Source organism: Muntiacus reevesi, chromosome 4 (assembly GCF_963930625.1).
Source record: "Muntiacus reevesi chromosome 4, mMunRee1.1, whole genome shotgun sequence".
Taxonomy (NCBI): Eukaryota; Metazoa; Chordata; class Mammalia; order Artiodactyla; family Cervidae; genus Muntiacus; species Muntiacus reevesi.
The window spans coordinates 43297206-43316693 of NC_089252.1; positions in this window are offsets into that span (position 1 = coordinate 43297206).

Consider the following 19488-nt stretch of genomic DNA (forward strand, 5'->3'; position numbering starts at 1 on the left):
TCCACGCCCTCCATATTTCCAGGATAACATGATGGGGTTAGGACCTAAGGCAGAAGATGAAGGAAGGAAGCAGGGTGTAGGGGACAAACTCTTTATAAATCTAATATTTAGCAAAAGCTGGTGTCTGCGTTGATTTTTTTCTTTCCTGTGTCAGCCCTAGGATCCCAGTCCTCTTCCACCAGCCCAAGAATTCTGGGCTGCCTACCTCTCTTCCAGATTATATCTAACCAATTATAGCTTTTCCAGGAAAATGGTGCACCTCTGGAAACAAATGTCCACATAGGAAATGGGAGCAAGTCACACTCCAGAGGCTACCTCTGAGTTGTGATCACACCTGGAGGCCAAGAAGGTCTCGGGCTCTATTTTCATGACCAGGGAGTTATGGCTCTCTGAGGATCCAGCATCCGGGAATTTCACCAGAAGGCTGTTTATGTTCGCAGCTCTCTCAGCTGCCCCAGAACGTCTAAGTGATGACATAGAACTATTAAAATACCACTTTTCGTGCATTTTCCACTAAAGTGTTATAATCTGGTTTTATTAAGAGCAGAAAACCCTCTACATGCATGCCATTCTGATTACTGACCACTAACAAATTCGTTCAGCTGTTCTAAATATTTCAAAATCCTCCACTATAAAGCAAGTTGAGTTGGCCCAGGATACCAAGCAAGGTAGAAATAGATGGGATTTAAAAACAAGAATTGAGTTACGAAATGTACAACATCTAGAGGCTACCCAAGTAGTTCTCCTGCTTGTTGTTGTTTAGTTACTAAGGTGTATCCAATTCTTTAAGACCCTATGGCCTGCAACCTGCCAGGGTCCTCTGTCCATGGGATTTCCCAGGTAGGAATGCTGGAGTGGGTCACCATTTCCTTCTCTAGGGGATGTTCCTGTCCCAGGGATCGAATCCACATCGCTTGCACTGGCAGGAGGATACTTTACTGTTGAGCCACCAAGGAAGCCCAGGCAACACAGCCCTTCACTTCTGTGTCAACAGTGGAGAGAGGAGCCAGCTCCAAGCAGCATCTGAGCTCTGGTTATACCGATCCCTCATTGAACACATCGCTCCAGGGTCTCACTTAGTGGCATTGCCTGGATAGCTGGAAATCGGGCAGGATGGGAGCATTTACACCCCAGAAATCAACAGATCACAAGTCTGAGTTTTCCCAGATGGCCAGCTCACCAGCACTCCACAGACAAGTCAGTTTGGTGAGAAAAGAGAAATACTGTAGACTTCCTAACCACAGACTCCAAGACTAGGGCCAATACACACAGGAGTCATTAACGAGAATAACAAAAGTGTCCTCAGGCATAAGATTCACCCACAGACGCCTGCACTGAAAACAATCTGAGTGGAAGCATCCCAACAAGGGAGAAAAATGAAACCAGGAAATGCTGCAAAAGACAGAGGAAATGTGAGGTGACCAAATTGTTTATCGATCATTACAACCAAAGGGGAGAAGTGGAAGAAATAGACCTAGAACTGGAATATTAAATGATGGCAAGGAGTGGGATAGAGAGGGAGGCATGAGCACCTATTACAGTACTTAGCTTGTGCAAAAATTGGTAAGTTTACTAAGTCCACAGGAGGAATAAACATGGGTGATAAGGGCAACCACCATGAGAACAAAATCAGAACTACAAATTTTTAACCAGAAGAAAAATTATCTTCACAATTTAAAGCAGAAAAGGAGGAAAATATTATAAATAGTAAGCACAAAAAAATAAACAGAAGGACAAAAGGTAGAAATTAGATATAATATGACAGTACCTAATTGACCAAAAAAAAAGTTAACTATTAAATTCACCACTGGAATACAGAGACTCTTAGGTTGCACTTTTTTTGAGACTTAACAATTTGCTATTTACAATAAATAGATTTAAAACAGAAAGGCATAAATGTTTGAATGTGAGAAGAGGAAATAAGATAAACACACACAGATTCTAAAAAAAAAAAAAAAAAGCTGGGATATCAGTCATAACACCTTGAAAAGTGAAATATAAGGCCAAAAAAGTATAAAGAATGATCTAAAAAGAATAGGCCAAAAGTACACAGTCATCATCAACCCTTGTGTGCTAAACAATCAGCCTCAAAATACAGAGTGTCTCCTCTTGGGGTGCCCGGAGCTGCTCTCCACGCAGCCTCCTCCTTTTTGCTCAAGGGACAAAGAACACACATCACAGCCTTGCCTCCTGTGATGGGCTGCGGCCGGGATGAGAAGGTTGCAATTCCAGACATGGTCTGGACGATTCAATCACACATCTCCTCCTAGAAGAGGAAACAAAAGGCTAGTATAAACCAGCACCTCTGATTCTTCAGTGTTCATGCTTATCTGATACCCATAAAAGCCAGCATTCTTGAATTGCTATATAAGGGATTTGCTAAGTCAAATCGTATAGACCTGGTTAAGCTGATCGAAACCTGTCCAATAACCAGGTGATTATACAAACTCCATGTAACTAGTCCAACGCACTAAAGGCTTGATAGTTTTGAATCCCCCGTCATGACACTGAGAGGCTATGTTTGGCCCAGACTGCCCTCTCCCAAAAAGTGCGAAGCGGTGGGTTTGGGCACTAGCAGGGCGCCCTTATGCCCCCGGATTGTCAGCTCAGCGCTGTTCCCAACTGTCCTTCACAGAGCTGGTTAGAAGAAGACAGACACCTGGTTCTAGAGATTCTGGGTAGGCTGGACTGGGCCCAGGGCCTGGGTCATTCTAGCCTGGAGCTAGGGCTGAAAACCACTGGAGTAAATGCTGCCTTTATCTGCTGCTAAGCTGTGAATCTCCAAAAGTGAAATCCACAGATCCTCCACAGACTAATCCTTGAACTGTAAACTAACACTTTCTAGAAGAGTTTGACTTGAATGCATCTCATAGGCATTTATAAAGAGGAATCGGACTTAAAAAGATGAACCTGTATGGGTCTCTAGTCTTCCTATTTAAATGTTAGACCCTCTATTCTACTTCACAGTTTGTGAAGTAGAATAGTATACCCTTAAGTGAGGAAGTAATGTTCTCACGCGGTGAAGTACTAAATGCTACAGTGGCAAAAAAGTGTGTACATTTTGGATTTTGAAAACCCAATCAGAAAGCTGCCACAAGACTGGGCAGAATTATTACTTTTCTCTGCCTTTACGTTTTCCAGGTTTTCCACAGCTGTACCTGTAAGTTCAGAAAACAGTCACAAGCAGTCGCTCAGGCCTGTTTTCACTTTTATCGTTTTGTTCTCAGGCTCGTCTGCACTCTTTGCTTTCTTCACTGTAATCTGGACTTTGTACTTTTTTTCGATCCACTGCTGAATCTGTTTACTCTTTGTGTCCAGATCATGTTGTCCAATATTTGAAGAAAAAGTCAGTTCCTTGGTCAGGGTGGGTCCTGGGTTGAAAGAGTGTGATCTGGGGCTAGTCTGTGAGGCCTGTGTTTTATCACATGCACGTCCTAAGGTCTACGCTGCTACAGGCCCTCCTGTCTGTCTGGTATTAATAGTTTCACCCTCCAGTTAAATAGAGGAGACAGACATAAGATGAAATAGCACTTTTGTAGTTGCCAAGTAAGAGTACCTAAACAGGGAATGCTTCCGTTTATCATTACCATGGTTCGATGAAAGAACAAAGGAATGGTCCTTTAAAGAGAACCAGGTATGGCTGATTCATGTCAATGTATGACAAAACCCACTGCAATGTTGCGAAGTAATTAGCCTCCAACTAATAAAAATAATTGAAAAATAAATAAATAAAGAGAACCAGGTAATCTTTTTTTTCTTCTTTTGGGTGGTGAATAACAGGTGCTCACTGTACTTTATCCTTTTTTAATTTAAATAAAAATAATTTTCCTAAAAAAAAAAACATCAAGCAACAACTAACTGAACTGAAGGGGGAAACAAACAAATTAATAATTGAAAGATGTAGGAATTGAGGATATGAGCTGAGTTCAGAAAGACCAGGAGCCTACAAGAAACATAATAAATCCACGTAGCCTCCTACAGTCATCAAACCTTGTTGGCGAGTCAGGAGGTCAATATGAAAAGGTCTCAGCTTTGAATTCAGATGAGCCTGGTTTTGGATCCAGCCCCTCTCTGTTACTTACTGGCTGGGGGGTTGTCTTGGAGCCTGCAGTTCATTGTCTACAAAATAAGATCTGTACCCACCTAAGAGCAGTGTTCATGTGAAGGCTACTTAAGAAGCCCTGGAAACAGATCAGTCCACGCAGGGGCCGTGGGCGCTGGAGAGATGGAGGAGCCACAGTACCATGCAGAGTCCCAGTGACTGGAAACATCCAGCAGAGCCTGGGCATCGTCTCGGGGGTCTTCTTTAAAATGTGGTGTCTGGGGCCAGCGGGGCCAGCTCAGAACCCTTTCGAGGCTTTAAGATGAAAGGACTGGCTGGGCACCCAGGGGGGTGCACTAAAGGTGCCCCCTCACTTTTCCATTTGAACTACCCAATCCTTCCTCTTCCTGCCTCACCAGAGAAGAGCACCACCTGTTTTAGGGCAATTTCTTCAAAAGTTTAAATGATGCCTTCTTTAAAGTCAGTACCGTGGAGCTTAGGGCACAACTTGATTATTTCAATTGAATGTGTTTTTCCTCTCCAGTTAGATCATAAGTCCTGTGAGCATCGTGGTTGTAACATACACACCCACACAACACTCACACACACGCACATATAAACTCACATAGATGTATACGCATAGGCTAAACACAGAAGTATGTACATATTCACATGTACGCACAGATACACAATACATGCATACAATGCACTTACACACTCATACATACATGTGGCAGTATTCTGCATATACACACACGGTTGTCATTGTTTCTGTCTCTATTATTCACAGAACTACCCCACAGGTGAGCACCCAGCAGCCCTGGGAAATAACTGGCTCCTCTGTGTTCCCCATCTCTCTCTGCAGAGCCCGTGCACTCATTCTGGGGGAACTTGAAACCTGTTACACATCCACAGGCATATGCATATAACACACACACAGGTGCTCGGGGAAGGGTGGGCAGCTCACAGAATCCTGCCTCCAAAACTTCCTGCCTGTAGCCTCCCTCAATAGACATTCCCTGAAGAGTGATTAAGGAAAGAACTCTTCAGAACAGATGCAGCCTAAGCTTGTCATCATTTTATGGGTAATAACTTCAAGCCTCTACAATTGTCCTTGGCTGCCATCCTTTCCCTACAGAGCCGCCACAGTGCGGACACAAATCATGTAATGGTCGCAAGTGAGGCAAGTAGATGGGAGACCAGTGACTCTTAAACTCAAGCACACATCAGAACCACTGAGAAAGCATGTCCAACATGCCCAGAGTTTCTGATTCAGTAGGTCTGGTGAAGGGCCTGTGAGTTTGCATATCTAACAAGTCTCCAGGTTATGTTGATGCTATTGGTCCAGGGACCACACTTTGAGAACCACTGGTATAGACTTTGAAATGGGATGCTCTCTGCAATCATCCCGTCCCCTTTGCCTACTCCAGTACATCCCCATTTGCAAACGCTTGTGCCTTAAAGAATCATCTACGGTGCTTATCAAAACCCAGATCCCTGGGCCTCAACTCCAGGATTTTGATTTAGTACATCGGGGTAGAGCCAAGAATCTGAGCTTCTAACAAACTCTTGGATTATAGGGATGCTGCTGGATCAAGATCCAGACTTTGAAATCACTGCTAACAGTGTTTAATCTGGGATGCCCAGCCCCACCCCCAGACCAATTAAGTCAGCAGTGGGTCTGGGAACAGGTATTTCTCAAAGCTCCTGGTGTGGTTCCAATGGGCAGCCCAAGTTGAAGACAGCTGGGTGTCCATTTCCTGGGCCCTATTTTTCTGACTCCCAATAGAATCACTCCAACACACTACAAGGCCCTGCTGCCCTTGGTCCCCCAGTGGATTCTGATGAGGAGCAGTGGGCCTGATTCCGCTACAGTGAAAAGCTTGAGGCGCCTGGAGGCAGGAGGGGCATGTACAGGAGGCACAGAGGATCCTTGAAAAGGTTTGCCTCATTCTCAGGGTTGTTGGGTCCCAGCCCTGCTCCCCCAAGGAGACTAGATAAAGAAAAATGAAACCACTTAACAGGAAATAGCTGGCAGACAAGCAAGGTCTTGCACTGGCCCCGGAAGCCTGCCGAGTGGGCGGCCTTGGCCCTGAGGAGGAGGCACGAAGCAGCGGACTGTGGCCAGCACCTCCGCCCCCGCTGCCCTGGGCCCAGAGCCCGTCTCCCCGACTCTGTGCGCACAGGCAGCGCTGGTCCGGCTGAGAAGAGTGGCGAGAGGTGAGGAGCTGCAGGGGTGCCGTGCCAGCAGGTACGGGATGAGGTCGAAGGCTGCCGGGTGCAGGGTGGCCAGGGCGTGGAGGGCTGGGAGGGCAGTGAGGGTAGCAGCTGCTGCCGCAGGCGGACAGAAATACTGGCAGGAAGGGACGCTCCATCAAGACCCATGTGTAGGAAATCCTGACCAGGTAGACGCCTGCGATAAGAAATAAAGAAAGGGGCTTCCCTGGTGGCTCAGATGGTAAAGCGTCTGCCTGCAGTGCAGGAGACCTGGGTTCAATCCATGGATCAGGAAGATCTCCTAGAGAAGGAAATGGCAACCTACTCCAGCATTCTTGCCTGGAAAATTCTATGGTCGTAGGAGCCTGGGAATCTACAGGCTATGGGTTTGCAAAGAGTCGGACATGACTAAGAGACTTCACTCACTTTTTTAAAACATTTAAAAGTTGAGAAAAGAAATAAAGAAGACGGGGGAAAGCCCAACACAGAGAAATGCAGGGAGCATATGCTGGTGGGCCAGGTGGTCCTCTAAGTGGAAGAGAGCAAACAGCAGGTGGGTTTTGGTGCCAAAGAGAGGTTCCACCCTTCATGGCAGAGCCAGGAATGGGATGGGGACGGGGGTGGTTCTTACTCCTGTCTCCGCTGGTTGCTTCTGCACCAGGAGAACCACCAGAATGCTAGAGAGAAACTGTCCTCCATGGTGTGGCCTCAGCAGACGTGATAAGGAGAGTCATGGGGGCAGGAAGAGAGCAAATCAGACAGCAGAGCAGCTTTTTCTTCCAGTTTAACAAGATACAAGTGACCCGTCACTCTGTATAAGTTTAAGGGGTGCGGCATAATGATCTGGCAGGCACACTTCATGAAATGATGATCATGAGTTTAGTGAACATCCATTATCTCATATAAATACAACATTAAAGAAATAGAAAAAAATATTGTTTGCTCATGATGAGAACTTGGAGAATTTGCTCCCTTAACTTTCATATATAATGTGGAGCAGTGTTAATTATATTTATTGTGTTGTACATCTCATCCCTAGTGCTTATTTATCTTATAACTGGGAGTTTGTACCTTTTAACCACCTTCATCCAGCCACTCACCCACTCCCCATCTCTGGTAACCATGAATCTGGTCTCTTTTTCTATGAGTGTTTGTCTGTTTTAGAAGTATAATTGCTCTATAACACTATTAGTTCCTGGTACACAGCACAGTGATTTGATGTTTCCATACATTTCAAAATGATTGCAAGTTTGGTTACAAGGGAGCAGAGCATTAAAAAACCCCAGTGGCCATAGCCCACAGTCCAGAGCAGCTCCATCAGAACCTCTAGGTTGGGCCAAGGAAGGAGCAGTTTTCACAGCTCCCGGGAAAAGCTGACATGCAGCCAAGTCTGGACCCCTGCGGTAGAAAGCGTGGAAGGTGCTCGGTGCTGTGAGTGCTGGGCTGTGGGCCGGTGCCCTTGAAGATGGGTGTGAGGGAGGCTGCAGGGAGAAGGTTCTCCAGACAGTTATCAGGTGGGAGCTTCCCAGCTGGCACTAGTGGTAAAGAACCTGTCTGCCAATGCAGGAGATGTAAGAGACGCAGGATTGATCCCTGGGTCAGGAAGATTCTCTGGAGGAGGACATGGCAACCCACTCCAGTATTCTTGCCCGGAGAATCCCATGGACGGAGGAGCCTGGCAGGCTACAGTCCATAGTATTTCACAGAGTTGGGCACGACTGAAGTGACTTAGCATGTGGGAGGAATCAAGGCAGCGTTATTTTGTCAAGGGACAGTTGTCCTGGCTCTGGGGTCCACTTCTTAACCTCTGAACCTAGACATATTTTAGCTGTGCTTCTGACCCCACCAAAGACCTGTTCAGCTCACCTGATGGTTCTTTTGTTTTTAAACTCCCCAAGAGACACTGGTGCTCATCCAGTCTGTGGCTACCCTGGCACAGAGCAGGCAGAGAGCAGGGGGAAAGATTGATGTGATAAACAGGAGGGCAGGACAGAGAGAGCCTGGGGCGGGGGTCAGAGTGTCCACCACCATTCCTGAGCCTAAGAATCCCGTTTCCCTGGGGCCCCAGCTTGGCTCCTTGGCCTTGGTCCCAGGTTCTCAACAGGAGCCGGCTCCGAGGCCCCCGTGGATAGTGACCAGGATTCATATGCCCCAGAGCACCCCACCCTCTTCCCCAGGAGCAGTGAGAGAGAGTTACACTCAAGTAAACTCAGACACAGTTCTACCCAAGTAAATCCTCTAAGCCATGTTGAGAAAAATAGGGCTTTGCCTCCTCTCTCTTCTTCTTCCCCCAGTTCTCTCCTACACAGACCACCTTATTCCCTAAGAGGCAAGTCATTTGCAAGTTAAAGTGATGTACAGTCTGTCTCGTTTCCTGGGCTGAGACTGGCCTCCTGGGCATGGGCCCTGCAGTCACGTGGGCTACCAGCTTGGTTTAATGCTATTGTATCACCATCTCAAAAGTCTTAATTTTTGGCTAAGTAGACCCACGTTTACATTTTGCCCTGGACCTGTGAATTACGTAGCCGGTTCTGCACCGGGCCCTTACCGGAGGCTGAGCTCTCTCCCATGGCAACACCTTCAAAGTTCCCCTCTGCTTTCCAAACTCCTTCCTCATGGTGACAGCCTGAGACAGCAATGTAACTCAAGGGACCACACAGAGAGAAAGGCAAGTAACCCGGGAAGAGGGATATGCAGAGAGAGGCGGCACCTGCCACTCTGAAGGCCAGGAAACCTGGGAAATGTCCATGGCTCTCCCAACTAGAGTCAAGGCAAGACTCAGGAGACCCTGCTCATGGTCAACAAGCAAAACCCTTCACAGTAGAAAAGAGAGAAGAGCAGCCAACCTTCCCCCTACCAGTCTCATCCCCCTGGTATAGAGAAGTTTAGCAGGATTTCACCCGAACACAAGTGTGTATGAGCAGAGAGCACCTCCATGACTTGGCTTCCTGTGCATCTGTCACACCATGACTTGTTCACTAAACCATCTTCTCCATATGCTAAAAGCCCTCTGAGGGCCAGATCATGCATCTCTCAGGCTGCCCCCCGCCCCACCCACCCACCCATCCCCACCCCCTCCCGCTTCCAACTCCATGTCCTGGCAGTGATAAGTGTTTGGTAAATAATTACCAACAAACCAACCCCTACTTTAGCAAATAATTCTGGAAGGTGCATCCTTAAACAAGGCAGTGTTGGCTCAAAAGCAGATCCTGCGGCCCCACCATCAGAGACTGGGACTCAACAGGTGAAGAGGACCAGAAAACGGCATTTCTACAAGCATCACCAAGTGACTTGAGAAGGCCGATCCTCCAGAGTATATGAAGGACTGGGTGAGGGGCATAGGAGAGGGGGCTCTGTGTGGGGTGAGAGTGGGGTTCACATAGAGGCCCAGGACAAAGCTACAGCAGAGGGTACACGTGGGGGCCTGAACCACTGCAATTTACAGGTTCCCACGTGGTACTGAAGCTGCTGGTCTTCAGGCCAGATTTGAATGGAGAAAGGTTGTGGTCCCCAGACCAGGAACATTAGAATCACCTAGGAACATGTTAGGAATACAAATTCCCAGGCACTGCCCCAGATCTATTGAATCAGAAACTCTGAGGGTGGGAACCAGCAATCCAGGTGATTCTGGTGCAGGTGGAGTTTGAGAACTAGTAAGCTGAGCGCGGAATTGTCTCTTCAATCACAGAAGTACTGGTGTTAAGCCCTGTTTAGGTGCCTAAATCTGTGCTAAATAATGTGGTAGGAACAAAGACCCTGTAACATCTCCTGACTTCAAGAAGCTTAGAATTTATAGCTACTGTATACCAGGGGTGTAGGAGGGGGTATAATAATGGCAAGGCTTATGAAAAATGTTGTTTTATGCTTTTCTACCAGTAGCACCCAAGGGGTGTGATTCAGAAGATCTGGATTATTAAGATAGAGCTCCAGCTTTTTCTGACCCTTATTCCATGATTCAGTACCACACTTTGACAGTGATTTTCAAGGTGAGAGACGATTAAGACCAGAAAACTCACTGAAAAGTAGCCCAGCACCAAAATAGTGTGATGTTGGCCCTTGTGTGCTCTGTATGGCTTCTGGAAAGGGAAGAGCTTTCCAAAGGCCTGGCAAGCTAAGCAAAATACTTCAGATTTAATGCAAGGTCAGGGAGTAGGATCAGGTGTGACAGACACGGCCATAAAGCATTTTAAGTAAAATCTCAGTTAACCTCATGGTTCTTATAGGGTTGATCATGTTATTCCCATTTTACAGATCAAATACCCAAGAATCCAGTAAGTTAAAAGTTGTATTCACAAATAACCAGCTCATAAATCTCTTATCCAGAATTCACACCCAAGCTTTCATGGTTGCCCTTGGAGTCTCTTGAGCAAGGATGGAACTTGAGGACTGTGTGAGAATGTTTGTTAAGTCAGGCATGATTGATTGGAGACCGATAAAAGTAGCCAGCCTGGACTAGGGATTCTGGCCAAGGAAATTAAACAAAAGAGGCTTTGAGCAATTGAACACCAGTAAGTGACACGGAGATCTGCGGGGGGGACAGTCATGACAACTGAAGGGAAACCACACTGGTGGAACCAAAGCATTGGACGTGGTTTCCTTCTGTGACCTGGAACAAGGCATTTCCTGTCCTTAAACCTGTTTTCTCACCAATAAAGTGGAGATGATAATCCCCACCCTGCCTTATTAAAAGTTCCAGAAAGAGTAAAGTAAGATACTGCTAATACTCTCAGCTAAGCTTCCGTGAATGTCATTGGGCACATTGTTAGACTTAGTTCAAGCAGAATATCTTCCCAGTCTTTTCTCCAGGAACATTTTTTTTTTAAGTTTTTATTTTATATTGGAATATAGTTGGCTTACAATGTTGGGTTAGTTTCAAGTGTACAGAAAAATGATTCAGTTATACATATACATACATCTATTCATTTTCAAATTCTTTTCCCATTTATGTTATTATATGATATTGAGTATACTTCCCTGTGCTATATAGTAGGTCCTCGTTCATTACCTGCTGTATATATGGGAAGTCCATTGTATATATATAGGGCTTCCCAGGTAACTGAGTGGTAAAGAATCTGCCTGCCAATGCAGGAGATGCAGGTTTGATCCCTAGGTTGGGAGGATCCCCTAGAGAAGGGAATGGCAACCCACTCCAATATAGTAGTGTGTATACGTCAATCCCAGACTCCTAATTTATCTGTCTTCCTCATATTTCCCCTTTGGTAACCATAAATTTCTTTTCTAAGCCTGTGAGTCTATTCCAGTTTTGTAAATAAGTTCATCTGTATCATTTAGATTCTGCATATAGGTGATATCATATGATATTTGTCCTTCTCTTACTTCACTTAATATGATAATCTCCAGGCCCATCAGTGTTGCTGCAAATGACTTATTTCATTCTTTTTATAGCTGAGTAACATTCCTGTGCATGTATGTATCACATCTTCTTTATCCATTCATCTGCTGATGGACATTGAGGTTAATTTCATATCGTGGCTATTGTAAACAGAGCTGCAGTGAACATTGGGTGAATGTATCCTTCCAAACTATGATTTTCCCCAGATACACACCCAGAAGTGGGATTGTTGAATCATATGGTAGTTCTAATTTTAGTTTTTTAAGGAACCTCCATAATGTCTATACCATAGTGTATAGACATAGTCTATAGACATAATGTCCATAGTGTCTATACCAATTTACATTCCCACCAACAGTGTAGGAGGGTTCCTTTTTCTTCACATCCTCTCCAGCATATATTGTTTGTAGATTGTTTGATGAAGGCCATTCTGACTGGTGTGACGTGATACCTCATTGTAGTTTTGATTTGCGTTTCTCTAATGATCCCCTGGAGAAGGGAAATGACTACTCACTCTAGTATTCTTGCCTGGAGAATTCCATGGACAGATGAGCCTGGCAGGCTACAGTGCATGGGGTCACAAAGAGTCAGACATGACTGAGCAACTAACACTTTTCTACTTTTCAATAATTAGCAATGTTGAGCGCTTTTTCCTGTGACTCTTGGCCATATGTATATCTTCATTGAATAAATGTCTAGTTAAGCCTTCTGTCCACTTTTGGATTGAGTTGTTTGTTTGTTTCTATACTGAGCCATCAGTTGTTAGCCAAATTTTGGAGATTAATCCCCTGTCAGTCACATAATTTGAAAATATTTTCTCCCATTCTGTGGGTTGTCGATTTTCGTCTCATTTATGGTTTCCTCTGCTGTGCAAAAGTTTTTGGGTTTAATTAGATCCTATTTGTTTATTTGTATTTCCATCACTCTAGGAGATGCATTGAAAAAGATATTGATGCAATTTATATCAAAGAGTGTTCCACCTATGTTTTTTTTAAGAGTTTTATAGTATTCAGTCTTACATATAGGTTTTTAATCCATTTTGAGCTTATTTTTGTTTGTGATATTAAAGAATATTATGATTTCATTCTTTTACATGTAGTTGTCCAGTTTTCCCAGCACCCTTTATTGAAGAGACTGTCTTTTCTCTGTCATGTATTCTTGTCTTCTTTATCATAGATTAATTGATCATAGGTGTGTGGGTATATTTCTGGGTTTTCTATCCTGTTCCATTGACCTATATTTCTCTTTTTGTGCCAGTACCATAACCTTTTGATGACTGTAACTTTGTAGTACACTCTGAAGCCAGGGAGCCTGATTCCTCCACCTCTGTTTTTCTTCCTCAAGATTATTTTGACTATTTGGGGTTTTTTCTGTTTCCATGCAAATTGTAAACTTTTTTGTTCTAATTCTGTAAAAAAAAAAAAAAAATGCCAGTAGTAATTTGATAGGGATTGCACTGAATCTGTAGATTGCTTTGGGTGATATAGTCATTTTAACAGTATTAATTCTTCCAGTCCAAGGACATGGTATATCTTTCCATCTGTCTGTGTCATCTTCAGTCTTTTCATCAGCATCTTATAGTTTTCAGAACAAAGGTCTCTGGCTTCCTTAGGTAGGTTTATTCCTAGGTGTTTTATTTATTTTGATGCAGTAGTAAATGGAATTAGTTTCTTCAATTTCTCTTTCTGATCTTTCATTGTTAATGTGTAGAAATGCAAGAGATTTCTGTGTACTAATTTTATATCCTGCAACCTCATCAAATTCATTGACAGGCTCTAGTAGTTTTCTGGTAGCATCTTTAAAATTTTCTCTGTGTAGTATTATGTCATCTGCAAGACAGTTTTATTCCCTTTATTTCTTTTATTTCTCTGATTGCCATGGCTAGGACTTCCAAAACCATGTTGAATAAAAGTGGTGAGAGTGGACAGCTTTCTTTTATTCCTGATCTAAAAGGAAATATGTTTAGTATTTCACAGTTGAGTATGATGTTAGCTGTAGCTTTGTATATATGGCCTTTATAATGTTGAAATAGTCTCCCTCTACACCCTCTTTCTGGAGAGTTTGTGTCATAAATGGGTATTGAATTTTGTCAAAAGTTTTTTCTCCATCTATTGAAATCATTATACGGTTTTTATTCTTCAATTTGTTAATGTGGTGTATCACATTGATTGATTTGCAGATATTGAAGTATCCTTGCAACCTTGGGATAAATCCCACTTGATAATGGTGTACAACCCTCTTAATGTATTGTTGGACTCAGTTTGCTAGTATCTTGTTGAGAATTTTTGCATCTATGTTCATCAGTAATATTGGCCTGTAAATTTCTTTTTTGCATGATATCTTTTTCTAGTTTTGATATCTGGGTGATGGTGGCCTCATAGCATGAGTTTTGGAGTGTTCCTTTCTCTGCAATTTTTTGGAAGCATTTCAGAAGAATAGGTATTAACTCTCCTCTAAATGTTTTTGATAGGATTCACCTATGAAGCCATCTGGTCCTGGACTTTTGTTTGTCAGAAGTTTCTTTATCATCATTTCAGTTTCAGTGTTTGTGATTGGTCTATTTATATTTTCTATATCTTTCTGGTTCAGTCTTGTACCTTTCTAAGCATTTGTTCATTTCTTCTAGGTTGTCCATTTTATTGGCATACAATTGCTTGCGGTAATCCTTTGTATTTCTGTGATGCCAATTGTAACTTCTTTTTCATTTTTAATTCTATTAATGTGAGCCCTCTCCCTTTTTTCCTTGATGAGTTTGGCTAAAGTTTTGCCCACTTTATCTTTACAAAGAGTGTGTGTGCATGCTCACTCAGTCGTGTCTGACTCTTTGTGATGCTGCAGACTGTATCCCACCAGGCTCCTCTGTCCATGGGATTCTCCAGGCAAGAATACTAAAGTGGGCTGCCATGGCCTCCTCCAGGGGATCTTCTTGACCCAGGGATCAAACCTGTGTCTCTTGTATCTCCTACATTGGCAGGTGGATTCTTTAGTCCAGAGCCACCTGGGAAGCCCCATCTTTTCAAAGAACCAGCTTTTATTTTCATTTATCTTTTCAACTTTTTAATCTCTATTTCATTTATTTCTGTCTCATCTTTATTACTTTCCTTCTACTAACTTTGGGTTTTGTTCTTTCTCTAGTTGCTTTAGCTGTAAGTTTAGATTGTTTATTTGAGATTTTCCTTGTTTCCTGATGTGAGATTGCATTGCTATAAACTTCCTTCTTAGAATGCTTTTGCTGCATCTCATAGATTTTGGATCATCCTGCTTTTGTTTTCTTTTGTCTCTAGTGTTTGGTTTTTTATTTTCTCTTTGATTTCTTCAGTGATCAATTGGTTGTTTAGCTTCCATGTGTTTGTGTTTTTTACAATTTTTTCTTACAGTTGATTCCTAATCTCATAGCAATGTAGTTGGAAAGGATGCTTGATACGATTGCAACGTTCTTAAAGTTGCCAAGACTCACTTTGTGGCCCAGTATGTGATAAATCCTGGAGAAGATTTCATCTGCATTTGAAATTTCATCTGCTGCTTTGGGATGGGATTCTATAAGAATATCAGCAAAGTCCATTGATCTCAATGTGTCATGTAAGGCCTGTGTCTCCTAACTGATTTTCTGCTTGACCTGTCTATTGAGGAAAGCAGGGTGTTAAATTCCCCCACTATTATTATGTTCCTGTCAATTTCTCCTTTTATGACTGTTACTATTTGCCTGTGTTGGGTGCATATATATTTACAATTTCTATATATCTTATTCTTAGATTGATCCCTTAATCACTATGTACTGTCCTTCTTTGTCTCTTGTAACAATCTTTATTTTAAAGCTCATTTTGCACCATATAAGTATTTTTACTCCAGTTTTCTTTCAATTTCTACTTGTTTGGAATAAGCTTTTTCTATTCCCTCACTTTCCGTCTGTATGTGTCACTAGATCTGAAACAGATCTCTTACAGACAATATATATATATATATGCTTTGTTTTTGTATCCATTCAATCAGTCTGTCTTTTGGTTGAAGCATTTAATTTGTTTATGTTTAAAGTAATTATTGATATGTATGTTCTTATTGCCATTCTGTTAATTGCTTTGGATTTGTTTTTGCTGGTCTTTTTGCACCTATTCTTCTTTTGTTTTCTTCTCTTGTGATTTGATGACTAACTTTAGTGTTGTGTTTGGATTCCTTTTTCTTTGTGTATATATGTGTATCTATTGTATATTTTTCCTTTCTGGTTACCGTAAACAAGATTGCTTGAAGCTGCTGGTCTTTTGATTTCAAATACATTTGCAGTATCATGCATTTGTACTCTCCTCTTCTCACGATTGCTGATTTGATATCATATTTGTGTAGATGATGCCCTACTTTTATTGTATGTTTGCCTTTATTGGTGAACTTTTTCATTCATGATTTTCTTGTTTCTGGTTGTGACCTTTTCCTTTCTGCCTAGAGAAGCTCCTTTACCACTTGTTGCAAAGCTGGTCTGATGGTGCTGAATTCTCTCAGCTTTGGCTTGTCTATAAAGCTTTTGATTTCTACATCAAATCTGAATGAGAGACTTGCTAGGTAGAGTGTTCTTGGTTGTAGGTTCTTCTTTTTCATCACTTTAAATGTATTGTGCCACACCCTTCTGCCTGCCAAGTTTCTGCTGAAAAATCAGCTGATAACCTTATGGGAATTCCCTTGTAAGTTATTTATTGATATTCCCTTGTTAAAAATATTTTCTCTGTGTCTTTAATTTTTGTCAGTTTTATTATTATGTGTCCCAGAATGTTCCTCCTTGAGTTTATCCTGCCTGGGATTCTCTCTTCTTCTTGGACTTGGGTAACTGTTTTCTTTCCCATGTTAGGGAAGTTTTCAGCTATTGCCTTTTCAAATATTCCCTGAGGTCCTTTCTCTCTCTCTTCTCCTTCTGAGACCTCTGTAATACAAATATTGGTCATTTAATGACCAACAGAGGTTTCTTAAATTATCATTTCCTTTCATTCTTTATTCTGTTCTACTGCAGTGATTTCCACCATTCTGTCTTTAAGCTCACTTATTCATTCTTCTGCCTCATTTATTCTGCCATTGATTCCTTCTAGTGCATTTTTGCATTTCAGTTATTGCATTGTTTATCTCTGTTTGTTTGTTCTATAGATCTTCTAGCTCTAGCTTCTAGCTCTAGTTAAACATTTTGAACCGTGCCTCCATTCTTTTTCTGAAATCTTGGATCATCCTTACTATCATTTCTCTGAATTCTTTTCCAGGTCGATTGCATCCCTCCACTTCACTTAATTGTTTTTCTGGGGTTTTATTTTGTTCCTTCTAGAATAGATTCCTCTGCCATCTCCCTTTATCTAGCTTTCTGTAATTGCAGCTTCTGTTCTGTGGGCTTCAATTGTAGTTCTTTTTCTTCTGCTGTCTGATCCTTGGTGGATGAGTCTGGTCTAGGAGAGTTTTCCAGGCTTTCTGGTGGGAGGGACTGGTCCTTCACACTGGTGGATGGAGCTGGGTCCTGTCCCTCTGGTGGGCAGGGTCATGTCAAGAGATGTGTTTAGTGGACAGCTGTGGGGTCAGCTGATTGATGGGACTGTGTTCCTGCCTTGTTGGCTGTTTGGCCTAAGGCATCCCACACTGGAGCATAGAGGCTGTTGGGTGGGGCCAGGTCTGGGTGAGAAATTGGCAGCCTCCAGGAGGGCTCATGCCAATGAGTACTTCCTAGAACTACTGCCAACAGTGTCTCTGTCCCCAAAGCGAGCCACAGCCACCCCTGCCTCCGCAGAAGACCCTCCAGTACCAGCAGGTAGGTCTGCCCAGGCTTCTATGAGGTCACTGATTTTTTCCCCTGATTCCTGGTATGCACAAGACCTTGTGTGCAGTTTCTAAGAGTGGGATTTCTGTTCCCCCAATCCTATGAAATTCCTAGGATCAAACCCCACTGGCCTTCAAAGCCAGATGCTCCGGGGCCTTCTCTTCTCAAAGCCAGGCCTCCAGGCTGAGGAATCTGACGTGGGGCTCAGAACTTTTACTCCTGTGGGAGAACCTCTGTGATATAATTATTTTCCTGTTTGTGTGTCACCCACCCAGGATTTGATTTTATTACAAATGCACCCCTCCTATCATTTCATTGTGGCTTCCTCTTTGTCTTTGAACATAGCATATGCTTTTTGGTAGATTTCAGTGGGTTTTTTTGTTTTGTTTGTCAGTGGGTCTTCAGCAGTTAGTTGTGATTTTGGTGTTTTCATGAGAGGTGAGCTCACATCCTTCTACTCTACCATCTTGTCTCCACCACCCTTAGGAACATGTATTTTTTAAACTTTGTGTCCTTGTTATCATTTTAGCTCAAACAGGCAGTAGGTCTTGTTAAAGGTGGTCAAGATAGACTAAACACTTAATTGTTAAATAAATATTCATTTTCATACATAATTCTCAAGAACTTTCCACTGCCTCTATGGAAGAAAAAAACTTGTAAATTTATTATAAGACTTTTATTAAGATACAATTTACATATCATCCAATTCACCCACTGAAGCATATAATACTTACAGAATTGTATAAAAAGCATTACCATCATCAATTTTAGAACATTTTCATCACCTGCAAAAGAAACTCTACTCATTGGCAGTCACTCCCCATTTTCCCCCAGCCTCTCCAAAGCCCTAGGTCAACATTAATCAGCTGTCTCTATAGATTTGCATATTCTGGACATTTCACATATATGGAAATGTGACTTTTACTTAACAGAAATAAGGCTCTCAAGATCAAATCACACTACAGGAGGAATTAGCATTTCCTCTCTTTTATGGCTGAATAGATTCCATTGTGTTCTTATACCACTTTTTGTTTATCCATTCATCAGTTAATGAATATTTGTGTTGTTTCTACTTTTGGCTGTTATGAATTATGCCACTATGAATGGTCATGTACAAATTTTTGTGTGATTTAATTTCATTTCAGTACATACATGGGAGAGGAATTATTTAGGTATATGGTAACTATTTGTTTAACCTTTTGAGGGGCTGTCAGACTGTTTTCTGAAATGGCTGCACCATTTTATGTTTTTACCAACAGGAACGTATTAGAGTTCCAATTTCCTCCACTTCTCACAGTTTTATTATCTGTCTTTAATTATAGATTTCCTAGTGGGTGTGAAGTGATATCCCATTGTGGTTTTGGTTTGCATTTTCTTGATGATTAATGATGTTGAGCATCTTTTCATGTCCTTAATGGACATTTGTGTTATCTTCTTTGGAGAGATATCTGTCTATATCTTTTGCCCATTTTTAAAATTAGGTTGTCTTTTTATTATTGAGTTGTAAGAGTTCCTTATATATTCTGAATACAAGTCCCTTATGAGATATATAACTTGCAAATATTTTTTACCATTCTATGAGTTGTCCTTTTACTTTCTTGATGGTGTCCTTTGAAATCCAAAAGCTTTTAATTATCGTGAAGCCCAATTTATTTTTTCTTTTGTAGCTTGTACTTTTGGTGTCATATCTAAGAAATCATTGCCTAAGCCAAGATCATGAAAACTCTTCTTTTAAGAGTTTAACAGTTTTAGCTCTTACATTTAGGTTCCTGATCTATTTTGAGTTAATTTTTATATGTGGTGTGAGGTAGAATTCTCAGTCTTTTACATATGAATATTTAGTTAGCATCATTTATATAAGACTATTGTTTCCCACGTATTGGACTTTTTTCCAGAACCCAGAAAAATCTTTAATTTACATTCTTATTATTCTAAGGTAGTATTTCCCAAGCTGGTCTATTGAGAACTTTAATAAACATGTTACAAAAAACAGGAAAAAAAAGTCACATGACCCAACAAGTTCTAGGTATATTAAGGTAAATAAAATTAAGCATGTTTCCATACTGTGGTCTTCTCAAAGACTTTCAGTACCAGCAT